Here is a 22288-nt window from a genome sequence, read left to right as displayed (position 1 = left end):
TGCACTTTGTATACATTCCCTATGCACTTTGTATGCACTCTTTATGCACTCTCTCTGGACTCTGCATTCCCTATGTACTCTGCACTGCCTATGCACTTTGCACCCTCTATGCACTCTGCACGCACTCTGCACGCACTCTGCACTCTATGCACTCTGCACTCCCCCTGCTCTATGCACTCCCTACTCTGCACTCCCTTTGTTAACGTTTGAGCTTTTGATAAATGGTGTTTTGTATCTTCATTGAATTATGTGTAAAACGTTGATGTGTTTTACTTTACACAGAAATCTGGAGTGCATTTATAATGCAATTATTTGCAGAGAGAGGGAAGGGATGAAAGAGGCCAGGAGTAAGAAAGCTCAAAAGGAAGCGAGTGCAGGATAGAGAGGGAGGGCAGGAGGGAAGGAATAGACGCAGGAGAGAGGGAGGGCATAAAGGAGTGTGAGGGCATGAGGGAAGGTAGGAAAGTGTGAGAAAGGCAGAAAGGAGAGGGCGGCAGGTAAGAGAGGGAGGGCGGAAAGGAGAAGGAGGGCTAGAGGAGGAGAGAGAGGGAGATGGAGGACAGGAAGGTGAAAGAAAGAGGTGGAAAAGGGAGGGCAGTAGAGACTAAGAAGGCAGAAGAGAGAGATAACAGAAGAGAGAAGGGCAGAGGTAATAGAGTGAGAGAAGGCAGAAGAGATAGGGAGGGCAGGAAATAATAGAGCAGGAAGGAGGGCAGAAGCGAGAGAGTGTTGAAAGAAAAGATAAGGAGTGCGGGATAGAAAGTGAGGAGAAAATGTAGATGTAGATGGAGAGTGAAAGGCAGGAGTGTGAGAGATGTAGAGGGAGGGTGAAAGGAAGTGAGATTGAAACAAAGGAGAGAGAAAAAAGAGATTGAGGACAATAAAGTGAAAGAGCAGAAGAGAGGTGGAAAGGGAGAGAGTGGGAGAGAGGGAAAGGGAGGGAGTGAGAAGGAAGGATGTAGGGCAAGAAAGAGAGAGGGTAGAAGGGAGAGAGGGGGCAGGTATTAGTGTAGTAATGTAGACAGAAAGAGGAAAAAAATGTGTGAAAAAGTTGACAGTGCCTCAGGAAAGCAACACCATTGGAGTGTGCAGATTTGTTCTCATCACATAAGGAACACCATTGGAGTTTGCAGATTTGTTGTCACCTGCACTCACTTTCTCATCATAAGCACTGGTCAACTTATAGCCTCTACACATGCCCTTTTAAACATGCACTATTTGCGCTTGATCTCTCTGTACTTGCCCTGTATGGAAAGCACCCTCTCTGCACACGCCCTCTTTACTCATGCCTTCTCTTCACTTGCCCTCTTCTACACATGGACCTGTGCAGAGAGATCATATGGAGAGAGGCATGTGCAGAGAGGCCGTGTGTAGAGAGGCTGTGTGCAGTGATAGCGCATGTTGAGAGGGCATATGCAAAGAGGAGAGGACAGGATACAGAGGTAGTGCAGGAATAAGAAAGTGCAAGAAGTAGTGGGAGGGCAGAAAAGAGTGGGAGAGCAAGAGAGAGGGCAGAAATAAAAGGGAAGGGATGAAAGAGGCCAGGAGTAAGAAAGAAGAAAGGTCAGAAGGAAGCGAGGGCAGGATAGAGAGGGAGGGCAGGAAGGAAGGAATAGAGGCAGAAGAGAGAGAGAAAGGGCATAAAGGAGTGTGAGGGCATGAGGGAAGGTAGGAGGGTGTGAGAAAGGCAGAAAGGAGAGGGCAGCAGGTTAGAGGGAGTGCGGGAAGGAGAAGGAGGAGAGAGATGGAGGACAAGAAGGTGAAAGAGAGCAGAAGAGAGAGGTGGAAAGGGAGGGCAGTAGAGACTAAGAAGGCAGAAGAGAGAGAGGGATAACAGTAGAGAGAAGGGCAGAGGTAATAGAGTGAGAGAAGGCAGAAGAGATAGGGAGGTCAGGAAAGAATAGAGCAGGAAGGAGGGCAGAAGCGAGAGAGTGTTGAAAGAAAAGATAAGGAGTGCGGGATAGAAAGTGTAGAGAAAATGTGGATGTAGATGGAGAGTGAAAGGCAGGAGTGTGAGAGATGTAGAGGGAGGGCGAAAGGAAGTGAGATTGAAACAAAGGAGAGAGATAAAAGAGATTGAGGACAGTAAAGTGAAAGATCAGAAGAGAGGTGGAAAGGGAGAGAGTGGGAGAGAGGGAAAGGGAGGGAGTGAGAAGGAAGGATGTAGGGCAAGAAAGAGAGAGGGTAGAAGGGAGAGAGGGGCAGGTATTAGTGTAGTAATGTAGACAGAAAGAGGAAAAAATGTGTGAAAAAGTTGACAGTGCCTCAGGAAAGCAACACCATAGCAGTTTGCAGATTTGTTCTCATCACATAAGGAACACCATTGGAGTTTGCAGATTTGTTGTCACCTGCACTCACTTTCTCATCATAAGCGCTGGTCAACTTATAGCCTCTACACATGCCCTTTTAAACATGCACTATTTGCACTTGATCTCTCTGTACTTGCCCTGTCCGGAAAACACCCTCTCTGCACACGCCCTCTTTACTCATGCCTTCTCTTCACTTGCCCTCTCTACACTTGGACCTGTGCAGAGAGATCATATGGAGAGAGGCATGTGCAGAGAGGCCGTGTGTAGAGAGGCTGTGTGCAGTGATAGCGCATGTTGAGAGGGCATATGCAAAGAGGAGAGGACAGGATACAGAGGTAGTGTAGGAATGAGAAAGTGTAAGAAGTAGTGGGAGGGCAGAAAAGAGTGGGAGAGCAAGAGAGAGGGCAGAAATAAAAGGGAAGGGATGAAAGAGGCCAGGAGTAAGAAAGAAGAAAGGTCAAAAGGACGCGAGGCGCCCAGCTCACCTCACCATATACAGGGGTCTCAGAGCACACACTTGCACGTTTATCTACGCCTGATGGGTCAAGTAAGGGCACACCCCATGATGGGGACTCGTTGTGTGGATTGCGTTCTGCTGACGTCACTCTCCGGGTTGCTGACCGCTCTCCAGCATTGCTTGCGTCACCTAGTCCCTGTGGCCTGCAGTCCGCTTAAGATGCGGCTCCAAGGTCAATTCACCAAAATGCCTGGGGTAGCGGAAGTGCCTTTACATTCCACTTGACCTTCACTTACACATACATATTTATACATATACAAACACACACTCTGCCTACTCATTTACACTCTTACATAAACACACTTAAAACTGCCAGCACGCACACAACATACATATATCTAAAAGCATTTTTCCCCTTACCTCAGCTGCGAGGGAAAGGCATTCGCCAGCTATAAATATGGGGTCGTTGGAGCCCCCCTCTGGGGCTCGACGTCCTGAAAAATGGCCCCTCTGAGCCTCAACAGGCTCTCTTCAGCGTTGGGGCGACCCACTGCCATCCGGGGCCGCCCTGACTCTCCATTTACTTCACCAAATGCCCCCCAGAGCCTCTCAGGGCTCTAAATACAAAAAAATGGGGCGGGGAGCCTCTCCGGGCTCTGTGCACGTTGGGGCGACCCACTGCCAACCGGGGCCGCCCTTGAAGCCCTCGTGGCTTCACACACCCAAGGAACGCGAGCTCGCGCTACTGCGGGGGAGGGGCGGACACCGGCACTGTGTCCCGGCGCCCCTCCCTTTCGTCTGCTCACTCACCGGCCGGCGGCTCTCTCTTCACTCGGGGCTCTCCCTCCAGTCGGGGAGCCTCACGGGGGGGGGCAGGCACCGGCAATGTGCTTCGCGCCCCCTCCGCTCGCTTCTGAAGGCCGCTCCTCTCGCTGCAGGGCTCCCTCCGCTCACGGGGGCCCTGCAGTCCAGCTGCCATCACTCTTCCTCCTCTTCTCCCCGGGCCCGGCGGTGATTACCCGGCACTTCGGAGATTCCCTCGGCGAGGACGGGGTCGAACGGCTGACTCGGCTTCCGGATCCTCGCTGGGGCGGCTCCACTGCTGCGGCCCAATCCGGTCGCGGCTCCTGCGTCGAGCCTCCATACACGCCCAGCTTCTGCGGGCAAGCCATCCAATCAGAGCGCGGCTCTCGGGACAGGCCTACTGCAAACGGCCAATCAGAGCGCGCCTCCTGTCAACAGAGGACCAATCAGGTCGCGGCCCCTTCGTTTCTCTCGCTTCAGCTTCTGATCACTTTCAGGCCCCCGGGCCGCAGCGGTGAGAACACGGGGCAATGCCGGGTGGGCACCGGCTCTTCAGTTAGTTAACAATCGAGGTGGCCACTCGATCGGGCCATAACAGGACAGCGAGGAGGGGGGAGGGGGGACGGCGGGAGGAGGGACACAAGGCAGGACAGCAGCAAGCACGGCCCGGCCGGACCAGATTCGGGGGCGTTCCCGGCTTTTGGCTGACGTAGCATGACGTAGCCAAAAGCCAAAAATTCTCGGGAACGCCCCCGAATCTGGTCCGGCCATGACGGACGCCTCTCTGTTCCAATGGCTAGCCTCCATTTATGGAGCTAGCCAATGAAACAGAGGGGCGTATTCAAGGCACCCTTACTAGAAACTACAGATTTCTCTGGAGGCGGAGCTTACGCTCCGTTCCCCAGCGAAACCTAAAAATGAAGACACGTTCTGTGCGACCGCTGAAATTGAAAGTGGCACGCGCTAAAATAAATAAGCGTGGCCGCTAATGTGAAAGCAGCTGCCTGTAAAATCAATACCTAAATAAGCACAGTCACTAAACTGAAAGCGGACTGCGCTGTAAATTAAATAAGTGAATAAGTGCGGCCGCTAGAGTTAAAGGGGACCGGGTAGTAATTTAAATAAACACAGTAGTAGGCGTACTAGTGCCGCGATGTTGTGTGTGGAATACGGGAAAAATATTAAGTAAAACAGTTATCACCAACTTATAGAGCAGAGCATGTAACAACACCAGTAAAAGGTCCAGTCCTTATGGGCGATAACAAAAGGAGACAAGGGGGTACCAAAGATGACTTACAAGCCTCATAATGAATCGGAAACCTGCGTTTACGAAGGACAATGGCACAAGCCAATACAAAATATGGGCGAAGAGTGGTGGGGCTTCTTCTGCATACCCTAATACAGCATGGCTCGCAGAGCGAACAGCGCATGTGCGTTGCTGCTAGGCTCGACCTAAAAAGACCTACTGTGTAACAACTGAAGTAAAAAGGGTCAGTCCTCAATGGAGGTTACAAATGAAGACGAGGCGGTACTAAGGAGGGACTAACAAGCCTAATAATGAATCAGAAGGCAGCATTTACGAAGGACAATAACACAAGCCATTGACAATTATGGGCTGAGAGTGGGAGAGGCTTCAAGTACTGTTGGAAATGGCCCTTTTTGCAGGGTTATCCACAAACTTTTAGCTTTTTTCTCCTATTTTTCCCTGACCTGTGTGTGTTGGTTTTATGACTCTGGGCACTTTACCACTGCTAATCAGTGCTAAAGTGCATATGCTCTCTGTGTAAATTGTGTTATGGATTGGTGTTTCCATGATTGGATATTTGATTTACGTCTTAGCCCCAAGTAAAGCGCACTGTGTGTGCCAGGGCCGGTGAATCAAATGCTACCTGGGGCCTGCAGCACTGGTTGTGCCACCCCAGTGAGTAGCCCTGAAAACGGTAACTCAGACATACCATTATAGAGTCTGCGCGCAGTTTGTAACTGCCATGTCGACTAGGCCAGTGCACACACTGGCCGGTCCCTAATCTTCACTTTTCTTACATGTCAGAGATCCCTCAGGTAGGCCCAAGGTACCCCTGTGGGCAGGGTGCAATGTATGTGAAATTCCCTGGTGTGTGTGGCATGTCCTAATAGTGAATTACAGCCAATTTCGTTTTTCACTACCAAGGCTACCGGTTCCCCATAGGATAGAATGAGAGGTTTGTTTATAACATCTTAAAAATATAACTCGCCAGGGAATTCAGTAAGAAAAGAAAATTTAGTATGCCTAAACTCAGAATCTAAAGATGCATCTTTTAGTGAAGGTGATTGTTACAATCTGCGTTTGAAAAAACCACTTTTAGAAAGTGGGTATTTTCTTGCTCAGTCATCCCACGTGTCTCTGCTGGAATGTGGATTGCCTGTCTGGGTTTTGGATGACAGAAGGTTGGGGCGCCGGAGGGGCTCCAGATGGACTATGTAGGCCAGGAAAGGGCTGAATAGACCTGGGCTACGATGGGGAAGGGAGATTTCCTTGCACCTCAAAGGGACTGGTATGCCTCTGACAAATGAAGTCTCCACCTCCTGCCAGGAATTCACACCAGAGAAGGACCAACTGGTTCTGGCTGGGCACAGACACCCACTGCCCGAAAGATCAAGGGATTTTTTGACATAAATACTGGGTCCCAGACCCCTGAACGAGATAACTCATCTGCAACAAGAATACTGCCAAGAAAGAGAGCCAGAGAAGCTGTGAAAAGGAGCAACTGCTTTGCTGGGTGCTTTGCTGGGCTGACCTGCAGTGGCTGCTTCTGTCTTGGGCAGTGAAAGGCCTGGACTGGACTTTCTGCACTCCAATTTGTGAGTATATCTAAGGTCTTGATGTAGAGCTTGCCCCCTGTTCACGAAGTCTCAGGAACAACAAAGACTTCAAGCTCTTCTGCCCGCAGCACTTGGGACTTTGTGTTTTGTGCTGCAAACAGAGGAAAAGCAACTCGTCTCCTTCAACCACACCACAGCTCTCCACTAGACTGACCACAGCTGCGTTCACTTCAACTACAAAAAGACCACGACCCACAACCTTCCACAACCAATCCCCCAAAGAAACTGGAACAAAATTACCACCGACCAGCTCTTCACTTCGCTTCACCAAAACCCTCCTGCCAAATTATCGGACCCAAACCAAGTAGCCACCAACCTCACATAATGGATCACCCACAGCGCCGACGAACTAGCACCCTTGAAAAACCATCAAATCAAGCGAGGGAGCAAAAAAGCCTCCTGGTTCAACGATGACCTTAAGAAATCCAAGAAGTTATGTCGTACCCTCGAGAAAGCCTGGAGAAAAAACCCAACCCCTGACAACCTGACCACCTTCAAGAACGCCACCCGCAAACACCACCAACTGATCTGATCCACCAAGAAATCAGCATTCAAGGATCGACTTGACAACAACGCCCACAACAGCAAGGAACTATTCAACATTGTCAAAGAATTTACCAACCCCACCGCCGGCACCAACGACATCACTCCATCCCAAGACCTCTGCGACTCCCTAGCCTCTTTCTTCCACAACAAAATCGCCGACATACATAACAGCTTTGAAAACCTGTCCGGAGACCAATCCACTCCACCCACCTCCGAACCAAAACCCCCTCTAACAACCTTTGCGCCTGGAACACAATCACCACCGAAGACACCATCCTCCTCCATCCACTCAGGATCGCCAACCGACCCATGTCCTCACCACATTTTCAACAAAGCAGACTCCATCATCGCACCCCATCTCCGAGACGTCATCAACTGCTCCCTCAACTCCGCTACCTTCCCGGAAAGCTGGAAACATGCCGAACTCAGCGCCCTTCTGAAGAAACCCACAGCAGACCTAACGGAACTTAAGAACTACCTCCCCATCTCGCTCTTCCCATTCCCTGCCAAAGTTATTGAGAAAGCCGTCAACAGTCAGCTCGCCGCCTTCCTCGTATCCAACAAATCCCTCGACCCCTCACAGTCCGGCTTCGGAGCCAAACACAGCACCGAAACCGCCCTCATCGCAGCATCAGATGACATTCGAACACTACTGGACAACGGAGAAACAGTTGCCCTCATCCTACTTGACCTCTCCGCAGCCTTCGACACAGTCTGTCATAGCACCCTCATACAACGCCTCAGCAACGTCGGATTACAAGGAAAAGCATTGGACTGGATCATCTCGTTCCTCGCCGGAAGAACCCAGAGAGTCCGCCTCCCCCCTTTCAGATCGGAGCCCACTGAAGTCATCTGCGGCGTACCACAAGGATCTTCACTCAGTCCCACCCTCTTCAAAGTATACATGAGGCCCCTCGCATCCATCGGGCGCCAACACAACCTCAACATCATCTCCTACGCTGACGACACCCAGCTGATCCTCTCCCTCACCAACGACCCAAACACCGCCAAAACTAACTTACACGAAGGAATGAAAGATGTAGCCGAGTGGATGAAGAACAGCCGTTTAAAACTGAACTCAGTCAAAACGGAAGTCCTAATCTTAGGCTCATCCCCCTCTGCTTGGGACGACTCATGGTGGCCACCGGCCCTGGGAACAGAACCCATACCAACGGACCACGCACGTAACCTGGGCTTCATCCTGGACTCCTCCCTCTCGATGACCAGACAAGTCAACGCCGTCTCATCATCATGCTTCAACATCCTACGCATGCTCAAAAAAATATTCCGTTGGATCCCCACCGAAACAAGAAAAACAGTCACCCACGCACTGGTCACAAGCCGACTGGATTACGGAAACACCCTTTACGCCGGAACCACAGCCAAACTACAGAAAAAACTCCAACGCATCCAAAACGCCTCAGCCAGACTCATACTAGACATCCCCCGCCAAGCTCACATTTCCGGTCACCTGAAAGACCTCCACTGGCTCCCCGTCAACAAGAGGATAACGTTCCGTCTCCTCACCCACGCACACAAAGCCCTCTACGACCTAGGAACCGAATGCCTCAACACGCGCCTGTCCTTTTACACCCTCACCCGCCAACTACGATCGTCCAATCAAGCCCTCGCCGCAATTCCGCGCATCCATAGATCCACAATGGGGGGGAAGATCCTTCTCCTACTTAGAGGCCAAAACCTGGAATTCTCTCCCCACCCACCTCCGCCTTACACAGAAGCACCTCTCCTTCAGAAAGCAACGTAAAACTTGGATATTCGATAAGTAAAGTACCCCCCTCCCACAAGCGCCTTGAGACCCTCTGGGTGAGTAGTGCGCTATATAAATTTTGAACTTGACTTGACTACGCCGCCGCTGCCGACTCAGTGTCCTGAAGGCACCGCAGAGGGCACCGCCGCACCGCAACCTTGGTCTCACCGATGACGCCTGTTGATGCCGCCACCGAGCCGCTGCTTGCACCACGACCTGGGGGCACCGCACTCTGCACCGCCTCGCTTTACGCTGAAACTTTGGCACTGCAGAGAGCACCACCGCACCGCGGCCCTGGTCTCACCGACGTCGCCTGTTGACGCCGTCACCGAGCCGCTGCTCGCACCGTGACCTGTGGGCACCGCACTCTGCACCGCCTCGCTTCACAAGGATGCCTTGGCCTGCCTGATGCCGCCACTTCCTGCTGAAATCGATGCTGCTGCTTGCACCGTGGTTCGAGGGCACTGCTCATAAGTCACACGACGCACCGCCCTCATCCCGCACTGCAGCCTTGGCCTACCGACGCCAGCCCCATCGACTCTAGCTCGTCAGCCGCCGACAGCACTTCAGCAACAACCACGCTGCTGCTTTCACTGTGGCCTGCTAGAACCGTGGGGAGCACCGCCTTCATCTCGCACCGCAACCCTGGTCTCACCGATGACAAAATCTGACGCCGCCACCGAGCCGCTGCTTGCACAGTGACCTGGGGGCACCACATGCCGCACTGCTGCCTTTCACACCCCAGCACCCGATGCCTGCCGGCACCAGTGTTCCAGATTCCACCAGAGAGGAGCTCGACCTGCAACGCAAGTGACTTCAAGGGTCTCAGCACCCTGCATTTGTCACAGGTACTGTTTGCCGGTCTTACCGTCACAGTAGCTGGCATGCGACCCCGCTACCAGCCAGAACTGTTGGATTTGTTGTTCACGACGCCGTGGCAGCCCGGATCGAGTCACACACACAAGGAACTCTTTTTAATCAGCGTATTTTTGGAACTGTGGACTTTTAAGTATAGTATTGTGGTTTTTTATCGTATTTGGTCTTGTCTTAAGTATATAAAATTTGGATATTTTTCTAAACTGGTCCTTTTATAGTGCGTACCCTGTTTTACTGTTGGTTATGTGCAAATGCTTTACACACTGCCTCTAAGATAAGCCTGGCTGCTCGTGCCAAGCTACCAAGGGGGCGAGCAGGGTTATTTTAGAAGTGTAACTCCCTTATCCTGAATAGGGTGGTATTTTCTGCCTTGCTTTGGCGCAAGTCTCAGCTAGCCAGAAATCCCTAACAAGTACATACTCAAATACAGCATGGCTCGCAGAGCAGCGCATGCGCTGCCTAGGCTCGATCTAACAAGAGACACAAAGGAAGTTCAGACTATTTAATTAAACAATCACGCAATAAGATGCAGTATTTGTACCACTATTAGAAGACAAATGGATAGTAAAAATATTACTAGCAAAGTTAACAAACCATATACCATAAAAAGCCCCCTTCCTACTGAAGCAAAATGATTATATATCAAAGATCTCGGGGATTAGTGGCGGACCCCATACCTTAGCATACATAGAGGGACGTTCTACATCTCAGCAGATGACATAATCTTGCCTCGGGACTTTCGCCGAGTGTTTGAACTCCTATGCCCACTTATATGATAAGGCACGTGTGTTCAAAAAACAACTGCTGCATTCTCATGTTATGTTTAGGTGTCTGATCAGAGAGAATAACAAGGGGCGTTGTTGTTTGACCTTGTCCATGGTGTTCAGACTAAATCACAGGAAAAGAACAGAACATGACAACATATGCAGGTTCTGTTTGAAAATACAATGTGGCACAAAGCAAGCGTCTTTATATAGTAACATGTGCAAAAAAAATGCGCCCTACAACGTGCACAATGAGGTTAACAGGGAAAACTACAATAGACCATGCAGGAAACACACGAAACAGCAAGATGTACATTGACCAACTTATGGTTAACACAAACAGTAGGAAAATATAGGAATGATTGTTGATCTAATGTTAGAGGCAGCTGGGAACCCTATCAAACAGTCCACGTTATGGGTAAAGAAGTCAGCATAGAAAAACTAGATACAAAAATTATGGTGAAATCTGAATGCCAAACAAACCAGAAATTAACCTGCAAAGTTAATAAGAGTGAGAATAAAATTGTTACTGATGCGGTAACAATATTCACATTGCTTCATAAATCAGAGAATACAACAATTGTGGTAAGATTGACTATTTCTCTAGGGTTTGTTGTGTAAACAATTAGAGTTCAAATACTAAAGTGGCCTACATTTCTGTGCAGTCTTTGTATGGAAATGAGTTTCATAATGAACATAAATTGGAAGGTTTCAATGTGCTACCTTGTAGTACAAAGTTTGAGTACAATAAAAGAGTAACTGGATAAACCAACTATGTATTTATTGGTGGATTTAGAAGAGGAAGTGTGAGTCACGGCAGACTCAGGATACCCTTGCACTATTATTACCGAGGAAAGATTTGACAAAGGATTTGTAAGTAAAATCTGCACACTGTTAAAGCCGGATGTGAAGGCTGTCCCTTTGGATGGAAGAAGGATTTCCTTTTATGAGTTACTTCCCATGTAATGTTGGGTTCAAACATGCATCAGCTTGGATTGACGTCTACGTATCACTCAAAAGAGTAAATGTCCGGGGCATGGCCAAGATGGCGATCCGATAGGCAGAAGTTCCCGCAGCCTCCTGAGGGCCTAGAGCACCATAAACTCCCCCCACAAGGCACAGCTGGTGGTTGGGAAGTCGCAGGGACACGAGGAGCGGGCGCTGGAGGCACCCCAACAGTTTGAGCGCTCTGAGATGGGAAGTTACAGTCCCCGCCGCTGCCGGGCACAACATGGCGCTCTACCGCCCCGGGCGAGTCGGCGAGTGAGCCGGCGGTTGGCGGGCAAGCCCGGGGACTCCCGAGCCAGATACCAGCTCCAGAGGCGATTCCGAGTCCCCCCCGGGTCCTGCCTTTCGTCATCGGAGGAGCCGGGCAGAGGCGCAGAACCGGGGAGGTCCGGCAGCCGAAGCATAGCAGGAGAACTTAGGCGTGAAAATTGAGGCCAGGGCTCCAAGGTCTGGCCAGGCGTGGGCGGGCCCGGCCTCCCCCGGCGAAACACAGCGGCCCTCATGGCCTTTCCCCCAGTGACACCCTGCTGGTGCCAGTCACCAGCAGCGCCAGCCAAGCTCCAACAACAGCTCAGAGGTGAGGAGAATGTGGGCAGTAAAGCGAGGGAATATAGGCCTCACAGTGGATGCCAGCGCCATTTTGTGGCTGTGAGGACTGCATCCGGCTGCCAGGAGTTGGGGAGGGGACTCCCTGGGCCCCACCGCCCACCATGTGTCCAGCTAGTGGGGGAGGTCGCAGGGGGGACCACCGGCTGACCCCCCCCCAGATCTGCACCCCGGGGACAACCAGCAAGACTTCCTACCTGAACAGCATTATTGCCTTCCAAGTGCTTTGCATCTACCCCATTTCCCTGAAGGATCTCCCCGCACCTTCACACTGACTGCCTGAAGCTACTGGCGTGGCGTGCCCTCGGCGCTCATCCACGTTTGCCTAGGTCCATAGGACTCGTTGCTGCGGCCCCAAAAGTGCCAACGGGGCCCCCATGAGCAGGCGGCTGGCACAGGCAGAGGGCCAACCATACGGCTAGAAACGCAGCGGACAGGGAATCAGCAGTAAAACTGGCCATATACTGGTACTTAACCCCAGTTAGATTACACAAGGACAACCCATCTCGAAGCTCAACCTGTTGGAGGGGGTGTGGTGAGATAGGCATGCTAACGCACCTTCTCTGGGACTGCAAAGAGGTCACGGCCTACTGGACGTCTGTCCTCAATGCCATAGACACCTCCCTAGACACCGAAATCCAACGGTTTCCCACTTACACTATCCTAGGACTTCCAAATGCACTCAATTTTCTGCTGAAATCTATTAGGGGGCGACAAATGGGTCTAGCGCTGCAGGCAGCCTTCCAACATATCCTGTCTCTTTTGGGGACTAACACCCGGCCCACTCACACAGGCTGGTTGCACAAACTTTGGTACACATTGGGGATGGAACGCATTCAAGCCACACTCACGCAGTCCACAGCCACCTGTACTATGATATGGCAACCACCGTTAACACTTCTATCCCAGGAATTCAACAAAATAACGTTCCCAAGATACCCCCACCTACTACTCCTAACAGAACCCGTGACAGAGGCACCGTGAGCAATACATGCTCGCGCCACTTCTAACCCACACACATCGGCACACTGGTTAGGGTGGGGGAGGATTGAGGGGGGGGGGGGTTGTTGGCTTTGTTATCCTTAGCTTGGGTTCACGGGAAACCCGCGTTCAGATCCACAAGTTCTTCTACCGGCACAATCCAAGGACAATTGTGGGGCCGAAAGCCTGTGCAGGTTATTTGCAGCTTTATGTAAAATGGTTACCTCAGACTGCCATTTATTTTCTCTAGTGGACTCAATACTGCATTGCAACGTATTTGTTTTTCTCTAAACCAATAAAATACATTTAAACCAAAAAAAGAGTAAATGTCCTTGGTTGGGAGGATCACAGGCTGTTGAAAATTATGCTGAGGGTTTCCGGTTCTCATTGAAAACTGATTATCACTGATTAAACAATCAAAGTCAAATTGAAGCTTAGAAATCAAAGGCAGTCTTTACTTGGCCTTCATAGATCTGAAGACTGCCTTTGACCTGGTTCCTAGGGAGGAACTCTGGAGGGTGTTGTATGGTCTAGGGATGCCCCCTTACATCTTAAACCTCCTTATTAAATTGCATAATGCCAACTATGCCCAGGTTAGATGGGGGCTGAATGGGGAAAAGACCGATAAGATCAGGGTCGTGAGGGGGGTCCGGCAGGGCTGTGTTTTAGCTCCCACCCTATTCTCCCTCTTTGTAAATGGGGTGGTAGAGCACCTGCTTGGTGAGCCAGCAGACGCCCCCACACTGGGTGGCGTAAAAATTCCAACACTGCTGTTCGCCGATGACACCCTTCTCATTTCGGAAACTCCCCAAGGCCTCCAGAAGCTCCTGAACCGCTTCAAGGAATTTTGCACTACCAGAGGACTAGTCATCAATGTGGACAAAACAAAGTATTTAATCATGCACCCCCCCCGTAAACTTGGCCGCCCCCCTATCTTGAACTCTATCCCCCTTGAAAGAGTGGCAGAATTCGACTACCTGGGAATCCGTCTGAGCGATGCTATGAGCTGGACTGCCCATATTAACAAAATGACAGTTGGTCATTAAAGGGTGGGGGGGGCCCTCCTTAAGGAGTACAGTAACTCATCAAAACACTGTGTAACCCCGTTAATAGACATCTATAAAGCCCGAGCTGTATCTGCATCACTCTACGGAGCCGAACTATGGGGCCTAGGCAACATGGAGTCTCTGACCAAGGCAGAGAATAAATTTATTAAGGACCTCCTTGCCATTCCGATGAGTACCCCGACAGTCCCGGTGCTAATGGACACAGGCTGCAAATCAATTAAGGACCAGGCTCGCCTCCGACCACTCCTGCTTTGGGCTCGCTTGTGGAGGGTCCCGGAGTTAAAATCCTATGCAGACGGGCTGGCAGAGGTGATATGTTCGGATGGTTGGCAGAAGATTAAATGGCTTAGGGACATTAAACATCTGCTAGGGGACCTAGGACTGGGATCTTGCTGGTCCAACCACTCAGCTCCCCCAAAGGAGTCCCTAAAAAAACTATACTGGGAATGGGTTTCCACCAAGCTCATCAGCAACCAGCGCCACTGCAATGCCACCGCAGCTTATCTGAAAATAAAAGACGTTGTTGTCCTTGAGCCCTATATGGACATTATCACCATTGCCATGGACCGAGCCCTTTACATTAAATTCAGACTAGGGACTCTACCCCTTGCCGACCTCCGCTCTAGGTGGAATATGTCTCAGCCGGCATCACGCCATTGTGCCCTTTGTACTGATAAACCCGAAACTGTGGCACATTTTCTTTTTGAATGCCCGGATTATGTGCGCCCTAGATCACGTTGGCTTAAACCAATCTGCAGAGAACTGGGCACTCGACAGTATTTGGTGGCCCTCCGGATTTTATTAACTGATACAGCCCCTCCCATTGTCTGTGCCGTATCTAAATTTTTAAAATGGGCCTGGTTGATCCGACTAAAAAGACTGTCTATATCAATGTAATTCTTTTTTATCTAATTTATTCTGATTAACTGCTGTTTTTATCTTTCTATTTTTAAAATGTACAGTCTCTTTTCTTACGATGTGCTGTTTTATATTTTTGTAATGCTTTTATGATATATGCATATCGAAAAAAAGCAATCAACCAACCAACCAACCAACAATCATGGTGCTGAAATAAGCTGTAGTCGGGAGACAACTGCGGCAGCGGATTTCATCATGGCTGACACCGTGTGGAGCAGCTAAAAACCCAGAAGTTCCAGGGCGAAGGTGTGTGGAAAGAGATGGCAGGATGATGACGGACTGCTCAACCAAGGGAGAAAGTATCGAGGATGTAGGAGAGTAGGGTCTGCTTTCTATGGTCACCCCCACTTTTTGCTGTGATTTTCTGTTTTTTTCTACTTTAGTGTGGCTGTGGGCCTGCTAATCAGATTCACAGCCCAGCTGTTCTTGCTCTAAATTGATAACATGTACTTTAGGTACATACCAGATTGGGTTTTGGGTCACCTTTGTGAGCCACTGTATAGTGTACCATAGGTACCCAGGGCATAGGTGCATCCAAGGCCTACCAGGGGCTGCAGCATGTACTATGCCACCCCTGGCTGGCCCTCCAAACTGACACCACAGGCTGATCACTCAGCTTGGGTAAGGTGGTGGAATCACCCCTTACTTAGATATAGTATACCTGTATCTACCTTATATATAGACACATATGCACCTATAAGTCACTCCTATGGTAGGCCTCGACAATCCTGGAGGCAGAGTGCTTGGTTTTATGTGAGAGGGTGCCCTAGCATGTGCTGAACCCCTCTGCCGCTTTCAGAACCATCTCCTTATAGCTGTTCTATGATATAGCCATACCATATACTCTTAAGTGCATTATAAACCTTGCGGTTAATGCTAACTTTGGTTTGGCTTTATCAAAACATGTCGTGTAAGGTGTCAAACACTTTGAAATACTACCCATCCCCGCCAATTCTGGCGGCGAGGGTAGCATTCCACCCTTCTAGAGGGAAAAGACATGTATGTTACTGCTTTATCCGGTTAAAGTTAAACAGAGCCTAGGCATCACAAATGAATGCTGCTGTCACAGACACGAGTCCAGCAAGGGCGGCCTGGACAATAGGTTTCCTGTCCAGAGAGGTGCTAGCACCTCACCAGACAGGGGTTTTGTGTATTGGGGCAGGGAGGGCTGCATTCAGTGAATGCATCCAGACACTGCCTGGGGCACACAAGGTGCTCCATGCATAGCCCGGTTTAAACCAGTTGCTGGGGCACTCCAGCCCCAGCTCTGGCGCGAAACTGGACAAAGGCAAAGGGGTGTAACCACCCCCTTCTCAGGTCCACCCATAGGAGGGACCTAGGCAGGTAATCCAGCCCCTTAGCTTAGTATAAGTATAGGAGCTGTGTCCCCAGGACTTTAGATTATCCTGGAAACTTTGATACAGAACTCTTGGACCTTCGACATTCTATTCTGACTAGAAGACAGAAGGCATCTCCCTTGTGGTCAAGGAGTGACAACCCTGTGCAAACAGGCACCACCAGTAACTTGCCGGTTTGCTTTGTCGACGGTCCCGCCGGAACCCGAAGACTCAGCGACACAGCAACTGGACTCTCAGACTTCTCTAACTCCGACCAACATCCACAGCAAAGCTGAGACCCGTGGTGGACACGGATTTGAGCCTATGACTGCTGGTAAATGCTACCACTAGGATAGCTTGTCTATAAGGTTGACTTTACAACCACCATCAATAAGGGTCGATTAGACTGGTGCAAGGTGCCCACTAGAATAGTGGACATCATTTATTTATTTATTTATTATTTGAGTTTATTAAGCGCGACAGCTACCCACATAGGTTTTCCCGGCGCTGGACAGACAAATTATGTTAAGTCTCCGTTACAACTGCAGGAGGAATTATTGATTAAAGAGCCAGGTTTTAGTTGCTCTGCGAAACTGTACGTAATTAGTTTCAGTAGGAATATGCAATGGCAGGGCATTCCACAAGGTGGGACCTAACTGAGCAAAAGATCTACCCCCCATTCTGGCTAATCTAGTTCTAGGCACAACAAAATAGGCCATGTGGGCAGATCTCAAATTTCGAGAAGGTACATGAGAATAGACAAGGGACTGAAGATACTGAGGGGCCAGGTCAGCTTTGATTTTAAACATGTAGCTCAGCTCAGTGTCTTAAATTTGATGCAACTTTCTATTTTAAGCCAGTGGAGACTGCGTAAGGGACCTGAAATATGGCTGGATCTAGGTAATTTGCACAGCAATCTTGCTGCAGCATTTTGCACCAGTTGCAGTCGTCTTATAACGGCTTTGTTTGCCCCTAAAAAAAATTAATTTTCCATAGTCCAAGCGAGAGGTTATGAGAGCATGGACTACGGATTTTTTAGAGTCTTCTGGCAGCATCAAATAATTTTCTTTAGCCAGCGCAGTATAATAAAGGACGTGGCCGAGACCTTGTTGGCTTGGTCTTGCATCGTCAGTGCATTGTTAATGACAAAGCCTAAATTACGTATGTGGTCTGATGGGAGGGGGAGAGAACCCATTTCAGAAGGCCAGTGCTTGGCACACCATAAATCATGTTGCCGGCCTAGTATTAGTACCTCAGTTTTCTCGCCGTTAGGTTTCAAGAAATTAAGATTTATCCAGTCAGCAATTCTCCTCAACCCTGACTGCAGGGGAGATGGCGAGTCCTGGGCAGTATTCGAGAGGGAGAATGCGATCTGGGAATCATCCGCGTAGGTAAAAAGCATAAGGCCTTCTTGCTCTGCTATATCTGATAACTGTCTAACATAAAGGTTGAAAAGAAGCGGGCTTAACACTGAGCCTTGAGGTACACCATGAGGGGAAGAATGGATGTGAGAGGTTGCTGAGTTGGAAAAAATTTGAAACTTACGTTTCTCCAGAAATTAACTCAGCCAACCCAAGGTCGGTCCCCCTCCACCCACATCATTCAAGGTTTTAATGAGTAAGGCCATATGCCAGGCTAACTTCTTACAGGGGAGACGACACCTGAGGACCTCCACGGATCGGCTGGGGCAATTTAGGTGAAAGGGGACAGGCATACTTTGGGGAGTGGGCATTACACTCGGCACAAGCACAGTGGCAGGCACTAAAGGTGAAAAGAGAACCAAAATAGATAAATATTTATTCTGTTGTGAGGTTTCTTGGAGGCCATCAACCTCACAATTCCTCTGAGGCATTGGGAAGACGAGCTGGTGACTACAGGATAAAACAAAGAAATAACGGAAGGAGAGCTGAGCACCACAATGCAGCTACGATAATCCTCCGGTTGAGGAGAAGATTACCATTGGAAGGAAAGAGCTATCTAACCAAGACTCTAAAACAAAATAAAAGCCTAAAATCCATACCTTTGTTGGCGCATCTATCCTTGGGAGACCTCATAAGCACTGACAATTAGCAGCATCATCTGTACAAATCACTGTGACTGCATTAAATGAGTACATGTTGAGCTATGATAATTTTTTCACACAAGATGTAAATGGTGAAAAACAATGCACACTGCACAGAAGACAAAGGTAAAGTGACTTGTGTAATTGTCACACATTTTTCTGCCACAAAAAGTCTCCCAACACTGCATTCAAATAAACAAAGGACCACCCACATGCTTTAAAATAAATCTATGCCTGGAGTTCCTTGTGCTGGCTTTCAAATAATCACAAAATCCCATAGACATGACCCAGCAAACCTCATGGCCAGTGTAAATTGTGCAAGCAAATGACCAAAGGCATCCTGCAGCTCATGAAGCAGCAGCAGCGCGTTTGCTGCCACCAAGCAGATAACAGTATGCATATTAATTACTCCACAAACGGACCTTCTAAGACTTTATAGAGAAGGAATAGATCCAGGTCAGAGAGTAATAATGTTTATTAGATCCATTCATTTCTTGCTGTCTCAAGGCAAACAAAATGACAGTGTGGCACTGACTTGCAATAACCAATTATTGAGCACCGCACAATATATATATATATATATATATATATATATATATATATATATATATATATATATATATATATATCTGCCCTAAGTTAAAAATCTTCATTCAGCAGACCACTTTAATTTGTCTGAAAAACAGAGCAGCCCGAAGGTAAGTTAAAATACATGCCACTAATATTTTGTTTGCTACTAACAAATCTTAATGAGGTACAAACATATCTCCATCCATGCACATCCTTGACATGGGGTGGGACTAGATTGCAGGGGAGAGGGATATGAGTGCTGGGAATTAGTCAGGCAAGGAGGTGAAAGAATTTTTTTAGGAGTTAGGATAAGCAAAGAAGAAAGGAATAATTTACAAATGGAGTGAACGAGGGAAGGAAGGGAATTTCTTTATGAGCACTGGAAAGACACAATTCCAGTGATTTTCTAAGGAACCAAAAAAGATTAAACACTGATAACCACTGATTTTCACAGTATTTGAAAACATGGGAAGCATTGAAAACACTGGAATTCACGACAAATAGAAACTAAAAATATGAAAGCTTTATTATGCTTGATCCATATGTGCCTGATCCAGTGTTAGCCATTACTGATTTGAATCTTGACTCAGAAATACTTAAAGCATACCATAAAACAGTCAGGAACACATTCGGCAAGCTTAAAGAATAGGTGCAGAGCATAAAACTCCAAGATGGTAGTCAACGTCAACCCATCAGACAAAAGTTGAGAGGAGTTCCCATTTCTGTGCATGATGATTTTGAAATCTTGTATGAAGAATTACAAAGGGATAGGATAATAGAGGAAACTGATTAATAGGAACTGATTTTGCCAATTGTTGCTGCAAAAAACAATGGAAGTTTATGACTAAGTGTTGACTTGAGAGCTTGAAATACACCCATTGCAATAGACAAGCACTCGCCACTCAAAATAAATAAAATGTTGTCTCTTTTGGGTGAGGCACCTGTTTTTTCCACACTTGATTTGATACAATCGTATCACCAAATTGAATTGGTGGAAGATTCCAGACCACTTACTGCATTTCTGCCTCCTTTTGGATTATTCCAATATCGAAGGATGCCGTTCTGTCTTGTGTCTGCAGCAACCGTCATTCAACGTGCCATGTTTGACCACTTCAAAGATTTGGATAGAAGCTATAAGTGCTTTCAAGACAATATTGTTGGGTTTACCAAACTGTAAGTGCAAATATTGACATTTTGGATAAAGTATGCTTGTTTATCTGAAAAAGGCTTGACACAGTCTCCTGAAAACTGTAAACTCATCCAAGGACAAGCAAAATACTTATGCCAATCTATTTCTGTCCAAGAAATTACACAATAGGAATCTTGACTAAAGACACACCACCACCTGATAACAAGGAGAAAATAATGCCATTCACATGCATATGTGAACATTATTCAAAATCTGTTGGAAACTTCACTATCCTAATGGAACCTTTGAGAAGCCTCTTGCACAAAGGAGAATACTTCATATGGGAAGAGGATCAGTGCAAGCATACTAGCCTTAAAAATACATTTCACAAGCCATGAACCAGAAAAAAATGTCACTTGGAAAATGATGTGTGATCTCAGTAGAGGTTAGTTCTAGTTCTAGTTGACAGGGGTTGTTCAGTCTCAGAAAGCAAGAGGCCAAGAATAGATAGTAGCATATGCTTCAAGATCATTAAATGAAACAAAATATGATGGGATAGAGCGTAAGCTTCTAGCATTCGTATGAGAAATTAACCACTTCCCCATTTTGTTTGGGGCTAACAATTGTTTGTTACAAACTGACCATAAACCATGAGTCCACATCTTGTCAACAGCATGGGAGATTAACATCCACTGTTTGCATTGCTCATTTGTATTCAAAATTACAGCAATACTATTTTGATTTTTCTCATGTTCCTGGTAAAAAACAACCAGTTGACTGTCTATCACACTTATGGCGCATGAATATGGTGTAACATGAGTTGGATGAGGAACACATTTAAGTGGTTCCTAATATGAGAGATGTTTGTATATCTCAAAATAAGATGTTGGAAGAAACAATTTGGAGGATTGAGGGTGCAAATGATGAAGGGCTGAATTTGGTAAAGAACTACACTAAAATTAGTGGTCTTATATGAAATCGTTATCAGGGCAATTACATTCCTGAGACAAAGTGTCAGCAGACTTCGGTATAATCAGTAACTTTATGCTCTGCAAAGAACTGTGTGTTCTTCCCCAAGGCATTCACAATACCATTCCTAAGGCTTGCCATACTGGATAGCTCTAAATAATCTACTCAGGTCTCAATTCTGCTCACCGGGGGTGGATGGTGAAGCAGATGGTTTTGTTAGAGAATGTGAAGTGCACATGATGCACAATAAAACATTGCAGAACCTCACCAGCTCCCTTGGCACCAATTACCTGGCCCCATTTGCATGCCAGAAGTTGGGGATCGACATATCAAATCATTTTTAAAAAGTCTATCACATATGCAATGTTCCATGGTCTTAATTGGCTAATGGTCAAACTAATTGAGAGGATAATTACCAGTGAGGTGTTGGAGTTTCTTTTGGGTGTTTTAAGCAAGAAGAGATTTCATAAACCCTTGCAACTGGCAGATGTGTTCAAGTCTCATCCTCTGCAGTGTTTGAGTTCCTCCACATGCATGGTATAAAGCATTTGAAACTGGCCTTAATGACCCACAATGCAATGTGCAAGTCAAGGAATTTAACCATTACTTAAAAGACAGTGTACACTAAACCTGCCAAGAAAAAATTCAATTTTCATTGGGGGTGGCAGAACGGTTATAGGCATACAGAGTATTTCCCAAATCAGTTACAGGTGTCAGTCCCTTCCACAAAACTGAAGATAATGAACTCCCTTGTCAGACATATGCTCGTGGTGGGTAAGGCGAAAGATTCTACTAAGATTTGTTGATTATTGACATGACCTGCAGGAGATCAACTCCCTTGTAGAATTAAAATGTTTTATTTTTTTATTTTACAGAGTTTTATATAGCACGAACATGACCCGAATCGGGTATCAGTCTATCAGAGAGCTTTACATAGCAGCAGTTGCATTACATGAGGACACATTCATTTTTGTTAGGCACGGGGAGATTAAGTGATTTTCCCAGAATCGCAGGATGTTGAGCCTCAATGTCGAGACTCAAACCCAGTTCCCTAGATTCAAGGTCGACCGCCCTAGCTGTAAGGCCCACTCCTCTCTACCGTCAGAACAGAAGTAAAGAGCATTATGATGCCACCCACAATAAAACGATGCAAGATTTAATTAGGAGATTTTATTTGGGTTCACCTTGCTCAGTGCAAGGCAAAAGTAAGCTCTACGTTTTCCTGTCCCATCAAAGGCTTGAAAATCAATAATTG

This window comes from Lissotriton vulgaris, chromosome 2_1, assembly GCF_964263255.1.
Source record: "Lissotriton vulgaris chromosome 2_1, aLisVul1.2, whole genome shotgun sequence".
NCBI lineage: Eukaryota > Metazoa > Chordata > Amphibia > Caudata > Salamandridae > Lissotriton > Lissotriton vulgaris.
The sequence above is the reverse complement of the archived record's forward strand: the minus strand, read 5'-3'. Positions refer to the sequence as shown.